The following is a 12,988-nucleotide window of genomic DNA, read 5'->3' as shown; positions in this document are numbered from 1 at the left end:
CCGAGTTAGCATGTGGACATTCTGCTGCTGCTGCACAATGAATGCAAGACATGCTGCATTGAGCATATGTTACTGCTGCACAAAAAGACATAAACAATATCCCAAAAAAGCAGGGAAGTTGCACAAATGTGTGGATTTATTTACTCTAATGAATTAGGATAACGATGTGTGCCAGCCAGATTTGGCCAAGGCTTACCTTGTTAAAGATGGCTCTCCACTAGCAGATTTATTCAATGATTTTCAGGTGTTAACTTCATTAATATAATCACTAGCCAGGCAGAGGGAGACAGAGCGCCCATTAGTACATCTCAGCAGGAGGTGTTAATCACTTGACCATCTGTACTCCATGCTGAGTTAATGGCTTCAAGCACTGAAAAAACACATCCGTTTTGTTTGAAAAAATCATTCTGCCACTGATAAGTACTGACAAGATGACAAGCTGATCTGAACTTTTTTTTTTTTTTTTAATCACACTCAGAAGCATATAATCACAAACGCTGATTAAAATCCATGTGATTCTGTCATTCTGCAGAAATAACGCAAAATGACGGATAAAAATGCCCTTGACAGATATTTTACAGTTTTAGTGCATTTTAAAATATAACCTTGAGAAAGCCTACCGAACCATGAAGAAAATGCAACATTGTAACTATTTTGGCCCCTGTTTCGGAACATATCAAGCAAGCTACAGGTCTGAAAACACCCCAAATCACTCTATTGCAATTGCAATTTTACTCATGTTGTTATTTTGTCAGAGAGAGATAGTTGTGGTGAGTCGTTATGTGTGTCACCCTTCCACCATTTTTAATCGGCAAGTGTGTCATACCTCTGACTGAAGAGAGCGGAGATCTCAGCAAAACAGTCTGCATGTGTGACACCATCGGCCAAAACTAGTTGTTTTGAGTCCGCTAGTGTAGAGCCAGCTTAAGACCCTCTTCTATGTGTCATGGCCAAAGCAGACCTTACCGTGCTAGCTGATTGAAGGAACCCCCAGCAAACCACCTGAACAAATAGTGTTTTCAGAGAAAAAAAAAACTCACAGAGCACTGCAGAGAAACCAGCTTAACTGCAAAACAGAACCATGTAAATAAAAGACAAGGAGAGAGACTCAAGATGATTGGCTACCCGATAACAAGTCAGAGAACCAATCAGCTTACACCATGTGAGCCGATTGGCTTAAATTGTCACATGTGAGCTAGCCGATTGGCTAACAGATAAAAAGTCAAATAACCTATCAGCTTGCACCACATAGAGTTGTATGGCTGAAATTTGGCCATTTCTTCTAGTGTTTATTAATAATAGTATCTAGCTTACTTCCTACTTTTTACCTCACAATGACTGGGCACCAAACTCTTTTTCTTCAAAAACACTAGGAAAATGTTTCATGATATGACCCCTTTAATTGTAGATCACCATTAAACATTGTAAAAGTAAAAGCAATTTACACTTGAGAAGGTATCAGCTTTTTCACAATATCTTGCACTCAAATTGTATTAGTAAAGTACACCACCTCAAAATTGTTTCTAGCGACATCCAAATGCGTAGAATAGTTTTGATACAATGTATTAAGCACTAGAAATGTTTAACATCTGAAGAGTCCATAAATGCCCATCACTTCCCCTTTAAGAGGCTGGTGTTGGGCCTCATGTATTCAGATAGAAGACAAAGGCAGGCCTAACAGTCATAAAAAACATTCCTCAAGCCCCTCCTTCTAAGTCGTAAATTTTACTGACAAATATCGCGCCAAAATCAAACAAAGGGAGTCTAAAAAAGACTACAGATCCATGAAGCCTTGCCCTCTAAAGGATCGAGCTCTCAACTCCTATTGGATGAGGCACACAACAGAATGTCCCTCAAACATGACATCATCAGGACTTCAAATAATTCTGAAATGCTTCCAAAGTTGCTTCCAGCGACTTAGTTCACCGAATACGGACGTAGCTTTTTGCTGCTCTCCGGTGCAGCCTCGTGGCATAAGGAAGTAAAGTCCGACTTGAAACTGTAGCCATACAATCTCCATCTCGCTGGACGAGTTGAGATTACTCTGTGTTCAACCGAACACTCTAACGGATCCGAAGGAGACCACCGAGCAATTCGCATCTTCATCCGTTGGCCTACAGAAGTGAAGAGATTAAAGATTTCTCTTCCATCTTCAATTAAGTCGACATTTCTGAGTTCTCCGCCAGCCCGCCGAGAATCAACAGCCGTAGCGCCCGCCGACAGCGCGAGGAAACGGCCCCCGTCATCACCCGAGCCTCAAGGAACCGGGTCAAAGTTAAAGGACGGAGGAAAACACATTCTACCTGTGTCCTCATGCGATTCAAGTAAGAGGTTTACGTCTGGGCAGAGATAGAATATTATAGTGTGCTATTCTTGTGTTTCAAGGTTTTTGCTTGTACAGTTTACGGACCGCCATGTCCGCTCATTATTAATACTCAGGGTATTAATTATCACGATTTTGTTTTGCTGTATTGTGGTCCAACCACATTGGGCTGTTGTGCATTTTCGCCATCACGGGTGAGACAGCAACTGAGTTCATCCATTAAAGAGTCAAATAACAAGGGACTTTTACGAGCCCCGCTCGTAAAACCGCGTCTCTGAGTGATGAACACGGCTGCTTTATCTCCAGCTATCGCGAAATCAGCTTTCGGGCTGTCACTTAATCATCTCTCTCTCTCTCTCTCTCTCACTAACCACACTGACACACACACTGACACACACACACACACACACACTGTCACACACACACCTTGTGTTATAGGATTATTTTTATTTCCATATCTAATCATATCACTGTTTAGTTTGTAGTTGCAAGTCGGAAGTTTATTGACTGCATTGTATTAATTATTAATTGATATTACTGCATAAATAAACTTTGTTTATATTACAAAGAGAAGTGTTTTGGTTTGTTTTGCATATGCCTGTGTCATGCTGACGGGATGTCAGTGCTCGGATTCAAACCTTCATTCATTGTCTGACTGTTTTAATATTCGGTTATTAGTCCCTGATTTCAGGGTGGTGCCCCGTCAATGTTAATCCTTATTAATATTCTATTGATTTTTGATAATTGATAATTATCTTTGATTGAATTTGAATGATCAATAAGCTAGTGTTAATTTTAATGTTTCATCGATGTTAACAATTAACGATTATCTTTGATAAGTGTTGATTTTAAAGGATTAAAAAAAGCTAACATTGATTCTCATCAATGTTCTATTGATTTTAATAATTAATAATTATCTTTGATAATTATTAATTATTGCTAATAACCAAACTTGCTCCTAAACGTAGCACACTACATTTACTGGAGTCCCATATGAGGTTTTGAGTTAGATCCAATTAATTAATTTAAATATTGATTAATAACTACAGAAATAATTATTAATTATTTCTGACAGTAACACTGATCTAAACAACCAGTAAAGCCCTACACTGGTAAGCGCTGAGGGAGAGTGGGATCACTGACGAGATGAATATTGACAGGCTTTAAACTGTTGGAGCAATCAGTGCTTGAGGACACGGCGAATGTACATGCAGATGAATACAAATGGGATTTCACACATGGGGGAACAACTCGACAGATTACAGTACATGTGTTTTATGTACTAAAGCTTGCGGTAGAAGCTGCCCTTTTGGAGTCATCTAGAAATATCTAATTAGGTGTAAAGGGTGACATTATAAAAAGGAATCCTCAAAAATAATCGTAAAGCTAACGTTCAAAAAGACAACTGGATCTTATTGAGTAGGTGAAGTGGGGTTTATTCACCTTAGTATTGGGGCATTCGATGCTTCCCTCAATAGTATCTTTACAGCAGACAGGGACCTGAGAGGGATACAAACACCCTGTTAACCTAGTATGAGTTTATGTCAACAAAAGTAGAATGTGCTAATAAGCCTGTTTTCAAAATGAATTTTGTTTCCATCCTGAAACACAAGTTTTGCTTCCTTCTTTTAAAAGCACATGCCAGAAAGACTGATTAGCACTGCAGAAATTAGAAATTACATGCAGGGCTCAACAATAAGGATGGCCTGCTGACGCATAGTTTTGGGCCATTTGATGGAACTGTCACTTGCCCTATTGGGACAGTGCTGGGCTAAATCACTACATATTTAATTTGTTGATCATGTTAATGTTTTTTATTCCTTGAAAACTTTAACATTTGGTTTTCTGTAAGGTTTTGAACCATGTTAAAAGTTGTCACGAAGGTCACGTTATCTTGCTGACTAATATAGATTAAAGTACCCTGATGTCACACCACAGGAAACCAAGCTTCCGGGTTCTTTTGAGCAGCAGATTTTAATGAAGGATATGGGTAGCGCTGCAATTTTAATAATCTTTTAAGCATTATATAATGTAATAATGTTTGCTAATATGATGTTAATAAATGTTATTATAAAGGGATATCTATTGTTAAAAGTGAAAAAATTATGTAGGTTATTTCTGAACTATCAGCTAAAATGTTTTAACTTGATTCAATATATGTCGGACATGTAACAAGTTGAATCACACGTTTAACACACCTCTAAAGCCTGAGAAATGTGGCATAAGAAAATAAAAATAAAAAAACTACCATCAGACATACAATGTGTCTTAACTGCTTAAATTATTGACCCACATTAAGTTAAATATAATATATAACTTCAATATCATCATATTCCATGTTCAAACTTAATTTCAGCCATTTTCCATTTGGAAATGGTTAATTACTGCATTCAAAACAAATGCAAAGACATAATTTTAGCAGTATTACATTATTTTTTACTCACATATCCTTTCACAAACAGTAAAGTTTTCTCTGCGCTGTGATGGTAATGACGGGGTCCTGTTCTTACCGTTAGATCTTCCATGGGTTTTGTTCATATAAGATTATCATTAGGTCTCATATCTGGCCTCATATATGTCACAGCAATTGGAAATTAAAAACAGCGGTTTGCGATCGAAGTTTGAGTGATTCCTTCATGAAAAGTTTAAATCTACCAACAGTAGCTTCGCGGTACGTGGGTCTCATTAGAAAAGGCGGGATAAAAATGACAGTGAAGCATGAAATATCATAAATATTTCAAATCCTGAGTTTTTCCTGATAAACCAATCCTGAAGAATAGCTGACATATTATAGCTGCATAATTTTCAGTTATTATTGCAAATTACAGTCTAAGCTAGTATTTTCTTTTTTGTATTTATCTTTTTTCTTTTTTTTTTTTTTTTTTTGGGAGAAAGGAATCTAAAGGAATTCTAAAAAGTTCAACCAAAAATTTAAATTCTAAAAAGTCATCATTCTAAAAAAAATTAAAAGTCATCATTGACTCTTGTGGTTCAGAACCCTTGGCAGAATGTTAGCCTCAGTCACCATTCACTTTCATTGTATCTAGACATCTTTTGTGTTTTATGGAATTAAGAAAGTCATACAAGTTTGGAACAACATGAGGGTCAGTAAACGATAACAGGATTGTCATTTTTGGGTAAACTATATCTCTCTTTTTTTTTTTTTTTAATTTGGAATGCCCAATGCACTCTAAGTCCTCGTGGTGGCGTGGTGACTCCACTCAATCCGGGTGGCGGAGGACAAATCTCAGTTGCATCCATGTGTGAGACCGTCAACCTGCGCATCTTATCACGTGGCTTGTTGAGCGTGTCACCACGGACACACAGTGTGTGTGGAGGCTTCACGCCATCCACCGCGGCATCCACGCACAACTCACCACGCGCACCACCAAGAGTGAGCCACATTATAGCGACCACGAGGAGATTACCCCATGTGACTCTACCCTCCCTAGCAACCGGGCCTATCTGGTTGCTTAGGAGACCTGGCTGGAGTCACTCAGCACACCCTGGGATTCGAACTCGCGAACTCTAGGGGTGGTAGTCAGCATCTTTACTCGCTGAGCTACCCAGGCCCCTGGGTGAACTATATCTTTAACATTTAACCCTTTAATGTATGTTTCAAAGGCATATACTGGTGGCCAAACGTTTGGAATAATGTACAGATTTTGCTCTTATGGAAAGCAACTGGTACTTTTATTCACTAAAGTGGCATTCAACTGATCACAATGTATAGTCAGGACATTAATAACATGAAAAATTACTATTACAATTTGAAAAAAAAAAAAAAAAACTACTTCAAAGAGTTCCTGTAGTACTTGCTATAGATGTGACTGTCTTGTTGGGCACTTCTCACGCACCTTACAGTCTAGCTGATCTAGCTGATTGAAAAGCTCAATGGGGTTAAGATCCATAACACTCTTTTCCAATTATCTGTTGTCCAAAATGTGTGTTTCTTTGCTCACTCCAACCTTTTCTTTTTGTTTTCTGTTTCAAAAGTGGCTTTTTCTTTGCAATTCTTCCCATAAGGTCTGCACCCCTGAGTCTTCTCTTTACTGTTGTACATGAAACTGGTGTTGAGCGGGTAGAATTTAATGAAGCTGTCATCTGAGGACATGTGAGACATCTATTTCTCAAACTAGAGACTCTGATGTACTGTTTAGTTGTACATCTGTGCCTTCCACATCTCTTTCTGTCCTTGTTTGAGGCAGTTGTCCTTTGTCTTTGAAGACTGTAGTGTACACCTTTGTATGAAATCCTCAGTTTTATGGCAATTTCAAGCATTGTATAGCCTTCATTCCTCAAAACAATGATTGACTGTTGAGTTTCTAGAGAGAGCTGTTTCTTTTTTGCCATTTTTTACCTAATATTGACCTTAAGACATGCCAGTCTATTGCATACTGTGGCAACTCAAAAACAAACACAAAGACAATATTAAGATTCATTTAACGAACCAAATAGCTTTCAACTGTTTTTGATATAATGGCAAATGATTTTATAGTACTAAATTAGCAATTTAGCATGATTACTCAAGGATAAGGTGTTGGAGTGATGGCTGCTGGAAATGGGGCCTGTCTAGATTTGATCAAAAATGACTTTTTTCAAATAGTGATGGTGCTGTTTTTTGCATCAGTAATGTCCTGACTATATTTTGTGATCCACTGAATGCCACTTTGGTGAATTAAAAAACCAATTCCCTTATGAAACAGCAAAATCTTTACATTATTCCAAACTTTTGGTCTGTGAGTAATAAAAATAGGCTGGTTGTATTCTACTCCTTGAAAGCTTTCCAACGACATATGACACAAGGCTATTTAATCAGTTTGATGTTTTTACCGATTAAGAAACATTTACATCAACGGATAGTCGCTTTTGCACTGATTTTCCCAGCCAAATTGAGAATAGATACTAAGGATGGCTGTAAAACATTCACATGCCCACAGCAAGCAATGTCCTTCATAAAGTCAATGGAGTGAGTGGGTCGTGTTGTGGTGCTTATGTTGTTGCCGGGTGGACCGGCTCACTAATCATTCGCTTGACTTTTGAAGATTCTGCGCGCTTTTGTGTGGTTATTCCGCCTATCAGCTGGAGTTTATTTTGTGGAGTATTTCTGGCAAAGTCATTGGATTAAGTAAGTTATTTGCTTGTACTCATGTTGCAGCTGAATGGACTGGCTCACTGAACATTCGTTTGACTATCTGAAGAATCTGCGTGCTCTTTTTGTGCTGGTTCCACCTATCGGCTGGAGTTTATTTTGTGGAATAATACACCTTTAGCACAGTTTTATGGATGAAGCTACATGCTCTTTGTGGTTATTCTGCCTATTGGCTGGAGTTTGTTTTATAGATTATCTTTTGCTGTGTAATGCTGTCTCACAAAATTTGTATAGAATCACCGGACATGACCAATCCGACTGCAAAGTTGTCGCGGAGGTTCTCATAGGCATGCATGGACTGTATGAGTTTAGAAGGATGGACGCCAGTTGGCGCTTTTGTGCGCGGGGTTAATGTGCACATTTTTCTATTTTCTGTTTGTTTGGTTCTGGGGAATGTTCGGGGTTTGACTGTTGCTCTAATGTTGGAATGTGGTCTTTATAATCCTGTTTTTGACACACAATCTATTTTTTCATACATGTCAAAATGTAAAATGTTAATATGACTGGATTGTCTCTCTCCACACGGAAGGTGAATGGGTTGGGGCACCCCATAAAAAGAATGAAGGTTATTTCTTTTCTTAAGCATAAGAAATATGATATACTGTTTCTTCATGAAACGCACATTTCTCCGCAGGAAGCTGAACATTTTTGAAAGATATGGGATGGGAATTATTTTTTTTATAGTGCTGGCTCAAGTAAGAGCAGGGGAGTCATTACACTGATAAGTAGACATCTACAATTCAAATGTCTCAAACAGAGTAAAGATAAATTAGTAAGAGTCATTATTGTTTTAGCTGAAATTCAGGGACAAAGCCTTATTTTGGAGAATATTTATGCACCTAATGTTGATGATCAGGGCTTTTTTTATAAATCTTGAAGGGATGTTGCAAGCCGCTGGCACCCCTCATGATATAATACTGGGAGGAGACTTTAATCTTTTGATGGACTCAGTCCTTGATCATAGTGAAGCAAAAATGTGCAAGCCCCCTAGAGCAACAGTGACGCTTCACAGGATGTGTAAAAATCTTGGTCTTACAGATATTTGGAGACTTTTGAACCCATCTGGTAGGGATACAATTGGAAATATTTTAGTCTCAGATCACGCCCTGGTTTGTTTAGTGGTGTTGCCACATACGGAGAAAAAAAAAACATATAGTTTCCGCTTTAATGTATCCCTTTTGCAAAATCCTGAATTCCAACAATTGCTAAAGGTTGAAATCATTGTCTATATGGAGACCAACTGGTCCTCAGTATCCTCTGTTGGCGTGGCTTGGGAGGCACTTAAGGCAGTTCTTAGGGGCAGGATAATACAGTATGCCTCATTCACCAAAATATCCAAAGCACAAGAACTCGTGGAATTGGAAGGGAATATTAAAAGTGCCGAGGCAGAGCTGAAGCACCGAATGTAGTCTAATGACCTCAGGTTGTCACGGAAGGTGGAGTTTTGGCTATTCAGGGCAAGACAGTCATACTTTGAGTCGGGGGACAAAGCAGGGAAGATTTTGGTTAGACATATATAAAGCAGAGAGAGTCTTTATACCATTCCCTCAGTGAAATCAGCTGGTGATGAAATATTTACCTCGGCCATTGATATTAATAATGCTATTAAATAATTCTATCTTGATCTCTATAGTTCCACGTCTTGAAGATATTAGAAACTTTGACTGAGCATAAAAATTCTCTTGATTCTGAGATAACCTTGGATGAGCTTGGCGAGGTAATTAAAGCCTTGCTTACAGGCAAAGCTCCGGGGCCAGATGGCTTTGCCACTGAATTTTTTTAGATCTTATGCTACAGAACTGGCTCCAATTTTGTTAGAAGTTTATACGGAATCATTAAAGAATGGAAAGCTTCCGTCAACCATGACACAAGCCCGGATCAGTCTGATTCTTAAAAAGGACAAAGATCCAAGTGAGTGTAAGAGTTACCTTCCAATTTCCCTGATCCAGCTATACGTTAAAATATTGTAAAACATTTTGGCTAATCGATTAAGTAAAGTTATGACATCTCTTATACATCTAGATCAGCTGGAATTTATTCAGGGCCGCAGCTCTTCTGATAACATTAGGCGTTTCATCAATATCATGTGGTCAGTGGCGAACGATCAGACTCCAGTCACTGCCATTTTTTTCCAGGGGTGGTGGTGGGAGGTATGGCGCATAAGCTTTTGCTTTACGCAGATGATATTTTATTATTCGTCTCCAACCCTACTAGATCTATGCCTTGCCTCCAAAAATGTATTAATTCCTTTTCTAAGTTCTCAGGATACAGTCAATTAGTGTAAATCCGAAGCTTTGGCTCTGACAGCATACTGCCCAGTAACGGCTTTTCAGCCGGGCGCATTTCAGTGGACCAAACAGGTCATTAAGTATTTGGGTATTTTATTCCCAGCAAATTTGTGTGTGATTTAGTTAGAGTTAATTTTGGCCCTTTAATAAAAAGTTTTTTGAGCGATGTGGGCAGGTGGATTTATTACATTTATCTATGATTGGGAAGGTTAATGTTATTAAAATGAATTGTATTCAAAAATTCAACTACCTGCTACAATCTTTCCCTGTATATGTCCCCCTCTCTTATTTCAAGCAATTCGATAGCATAGCGAAATCCTTCATTTGGAATGGTAAACGTCCCAGATTACATTTCAATAAATTACATAGGCCAATTAACAAAGGTGGGCTAGGCCTACCCAAGATTTTGTTTTATTATTATGCATTCGGTCGCAGACATTTGGCTCATTGGTCGCTTCCACCTGAGAGAGCCCCTTCCTGGTTTTGTATTGAAGAGGAAGTTCTTGCCCCTATTTCGCCATTGCAAAGCCTTTCTGTTAAACTAACCGGAGAAGTTAAGTTACACCCCGTTATCTCGCATTTACACTCAGTATGGACAAAAGCGTCCAGAGTGTTTAATTCGGACATTTATTTAAATGTTGCCTCGAGCATTTGGCTGAACCCAAAATTATGTATTAATAAGTCCCCTTTCTGCTGGACAGAGTGGATTGTGAGGGAGGTTAATGCACTCGGTGACCTATATGAGAGTGAAGTGTTGAGATCCTTTGAAAATATGGTTCAACATTTTAGGATTCCCAGATCTCAGTTCTTTAGGTATTTACAGCTGTGCCACCTGCTCTGTACTATTTTTGGGAGTAGCATACACCCCCTAAAGCAGCAGATTCTCTGGGAGTGGTGATTACTGCTTTTGAAAAAGGGGCATCAGTGTATTACTCCCTGCTAATTCAGAGTCTGGGGGACGGAGCTTCAACTTCTCTCAAGAGATTATGGGAGAACGATTTAAACTTGGTATTGGAGGAGGGAGTGTGGGTTAGGATTCTAAAAAAAGTCTACATCTAGAGATGCAAGTGTGCGCCTTTTGCAATTTAAGATTTTGCATAGATTCTATTGGACCCCCTCTAGATTGTATAGGCTTGGTCTTAAAGACACACCCACCTGCTGGCAATGCCAATCAGAAGATGGGGACACAACCCATGTTTTTTGATGGTGTGTTAAGATACAAGAATTTTGGTTGAGGGTTCAGAGTTTTATGTGTGACGTATTGGGCAATCAATTTTAATGTATCTTAGGCGATGGGGCGGTCATTAATATAAGGGATAGATATATAAAAAGTTGGATCCTAGCCAGAGTTATGATCAGCAGACAGATCATTCTCAGGGCATGGAAGTCGGCTGGAGCACCCTCATTTCAGGAGTGGTGCACAGAGATGGGCGGGGTGGCGGCATTCGAGGAGGTGACATATAGAAGGCTGGGAAAATGGGATTTGTTTAATTTATATAATTTATTCCATATTTTCTGTTATGTTATTTAATTTGTGAATGGAATCAATAAAAATTGTTAATAACAAAAAAGACTGTAGTAAAAAAAAATTCTCACTGAGCTAAAAGGGTTAAAGCAAACATAAATATTCTATGGAACATTGTGTATAAAAATGCATTGTAAAAAAATAAAACCTTTTTTTTTTTTTTTTTTTTGCGGCATGGCCAGTGAAACTGTGGACAGGGCAAGTAAAAAAAAGCAAAACAGTGTTGATACCTGATATGTTACAATATTTGAAAAATAACAGATGATCTGCTGGTGGACCAACAGACAGATGCAATGCACAAAACAGAAACCAGTGCTTATTCTAACACATAGGCTAAAATTATTCTATGCCGAACTGAGACAGGTGGTGAATGGAGAATTTCTAAACTCAGTGAACACAGAAGTGCACCAGACAAGCTTAAGAATCTTGTTAATAAGGGAAGAATAACTGCCCTCTTTTTTTCCAGCAGAAACCCACTGAGTCTTCTCCTCTAAGGAAACTGCATGGAGAGGCCACTTATGAAAAAAAGTCAAGCACTCCACATGTGAGAGAACCAACCAAAACAACTTGTCTGCCCCCTCTAGAAAAGATCTTTTCAGTTGCAGACAGCACAGACAAGCCTGTTTTGTAGGAGCGGCATCTGCTAGGTCTGCATTTCAGAGTAAATGCTGAATGTGGTACATGTCACAGTGCTCTGGGGTCTCATTTGCTGTCTTAAGCAATAAGTCTTAATTTCAATCATGAAGCAGCTCAATTTAAGCCTTTTCAAGTCAGCAAGGGAACAGAAACAGAGCTGTATTTGCCAACAGACTCAAGTAGGATATAGATTTCAGAGGAGGCTATCAGTGAATGCCAGTTTTAGAGAATGAATGGTGAAATGCAGACTATTCTAAGAGAAACTTTAATTGTAAGCTCTGGAAAGATAAAAAAAAAAAAAAAGGACTGAACATACTGCAGGACTTCAGACCAGATATGGGGACTCTAGTTAGAGAATCGGACTCGAGTCGCACTCGAGTCGCATTTTAATTGACTTCATACTTGACTCGACACAAAGAACTCGTGAATGTTTCAGAAACATCTTTTCACCTTAACTATTAACATTTTAAAGGAAGAATTTGTGTTTTATTTGTATGGTTTTATTACATCTGCTTCACATTTCCCCATGTCATGATCGATCGGACCCTTAACATAGAATTTGATTATGTATTTCCACATAAACCCCGAAACATGATAAGAGTCCCATTAAACGTGACGGCACCCGCCGTGCCATTAGCGCTCACATTTGGTTGTGCCCTCAGAAGCAGAAACTTCAGGAAGAACAATTTCTCAAAGGTTAGTCACATTAATTCACACACAAAGCTAGCTAATATTGTACTGTCGCAAACATTGGGAAGTGTAGCTACATAGCTCATCAGGATCGCCGATGCCGACCAGAGGTTGCGTCAATTTAAACCTAGTGTTTTTATTAATGTTTTCATAGTATATATGTCACCTCTCCCCCCTTTCTTAAAAAATAAAAATAAAATTATACCTAATGATATGGCTGGGCAATAAAACAATATCGAGATTTATCGAAAAAAAAAAGTTTTGATATCGATGATAAACTTTTGAGTAATTTTCTATATTTAGCCTATGTTCGCTAAAAATGCAAGCAGTTCGGCAAAATAATACACAAAACTAGCTAACTGAATCACAGACAT

The 12,988-nt window shown here is 38.5% G+C and overlaps 1 protein-coding gene across 9 annotated transcripts in view; it reads right to left on the bottom strand.

Annotated features, from left to right (window-relative positions):
• Nucleotides 1-12,988, bottom strand: part of LOC127422083 (calcium/calmodulin-dependent protein kinase kinase 1-like) — a 192,671-nt gene that overhangs the window by 119,760 nt on the left and 59,923 nt on the right. Inside the window, exon 1 of one of the 9 annotated variants that reach the window (XM_051665462.1) lies at nucleotides 197-312. The exons of the other annotated variants lie outside the window; for them this stretch is intronic. The gene's annotated coding sequence lies outside the window, so the exon portion shown is untranslated. Of the gene's footprint in view, nucleotides 1-196; nucleotides 313-12,988 lie in introns of those variants that run through there. 9 annotated transcript variants of the gene reach the window in all.

Source organism: Myxocyprinus asiaticus, chromosome 3, assembly GCF_019703515.2.
Source record: "Myxocyprinus asiaticus isolate MX2 ecotype Aquarium Trade chromosome 3, UBuf_Myxa_2, whole genome shotgun sequence".
NCBI classification, from domain to species: Eukaryota; Metazoa; Chordata; class Actinopteri; order Cypriniformes; family Catostomidae; genus Myxocyprinus; species Myxocyprinus asiaticus.
Note: the sequence above shows the minus strand (reverse complement) of the source record. Positions and strands in the feature narration are given on the sequence as shown.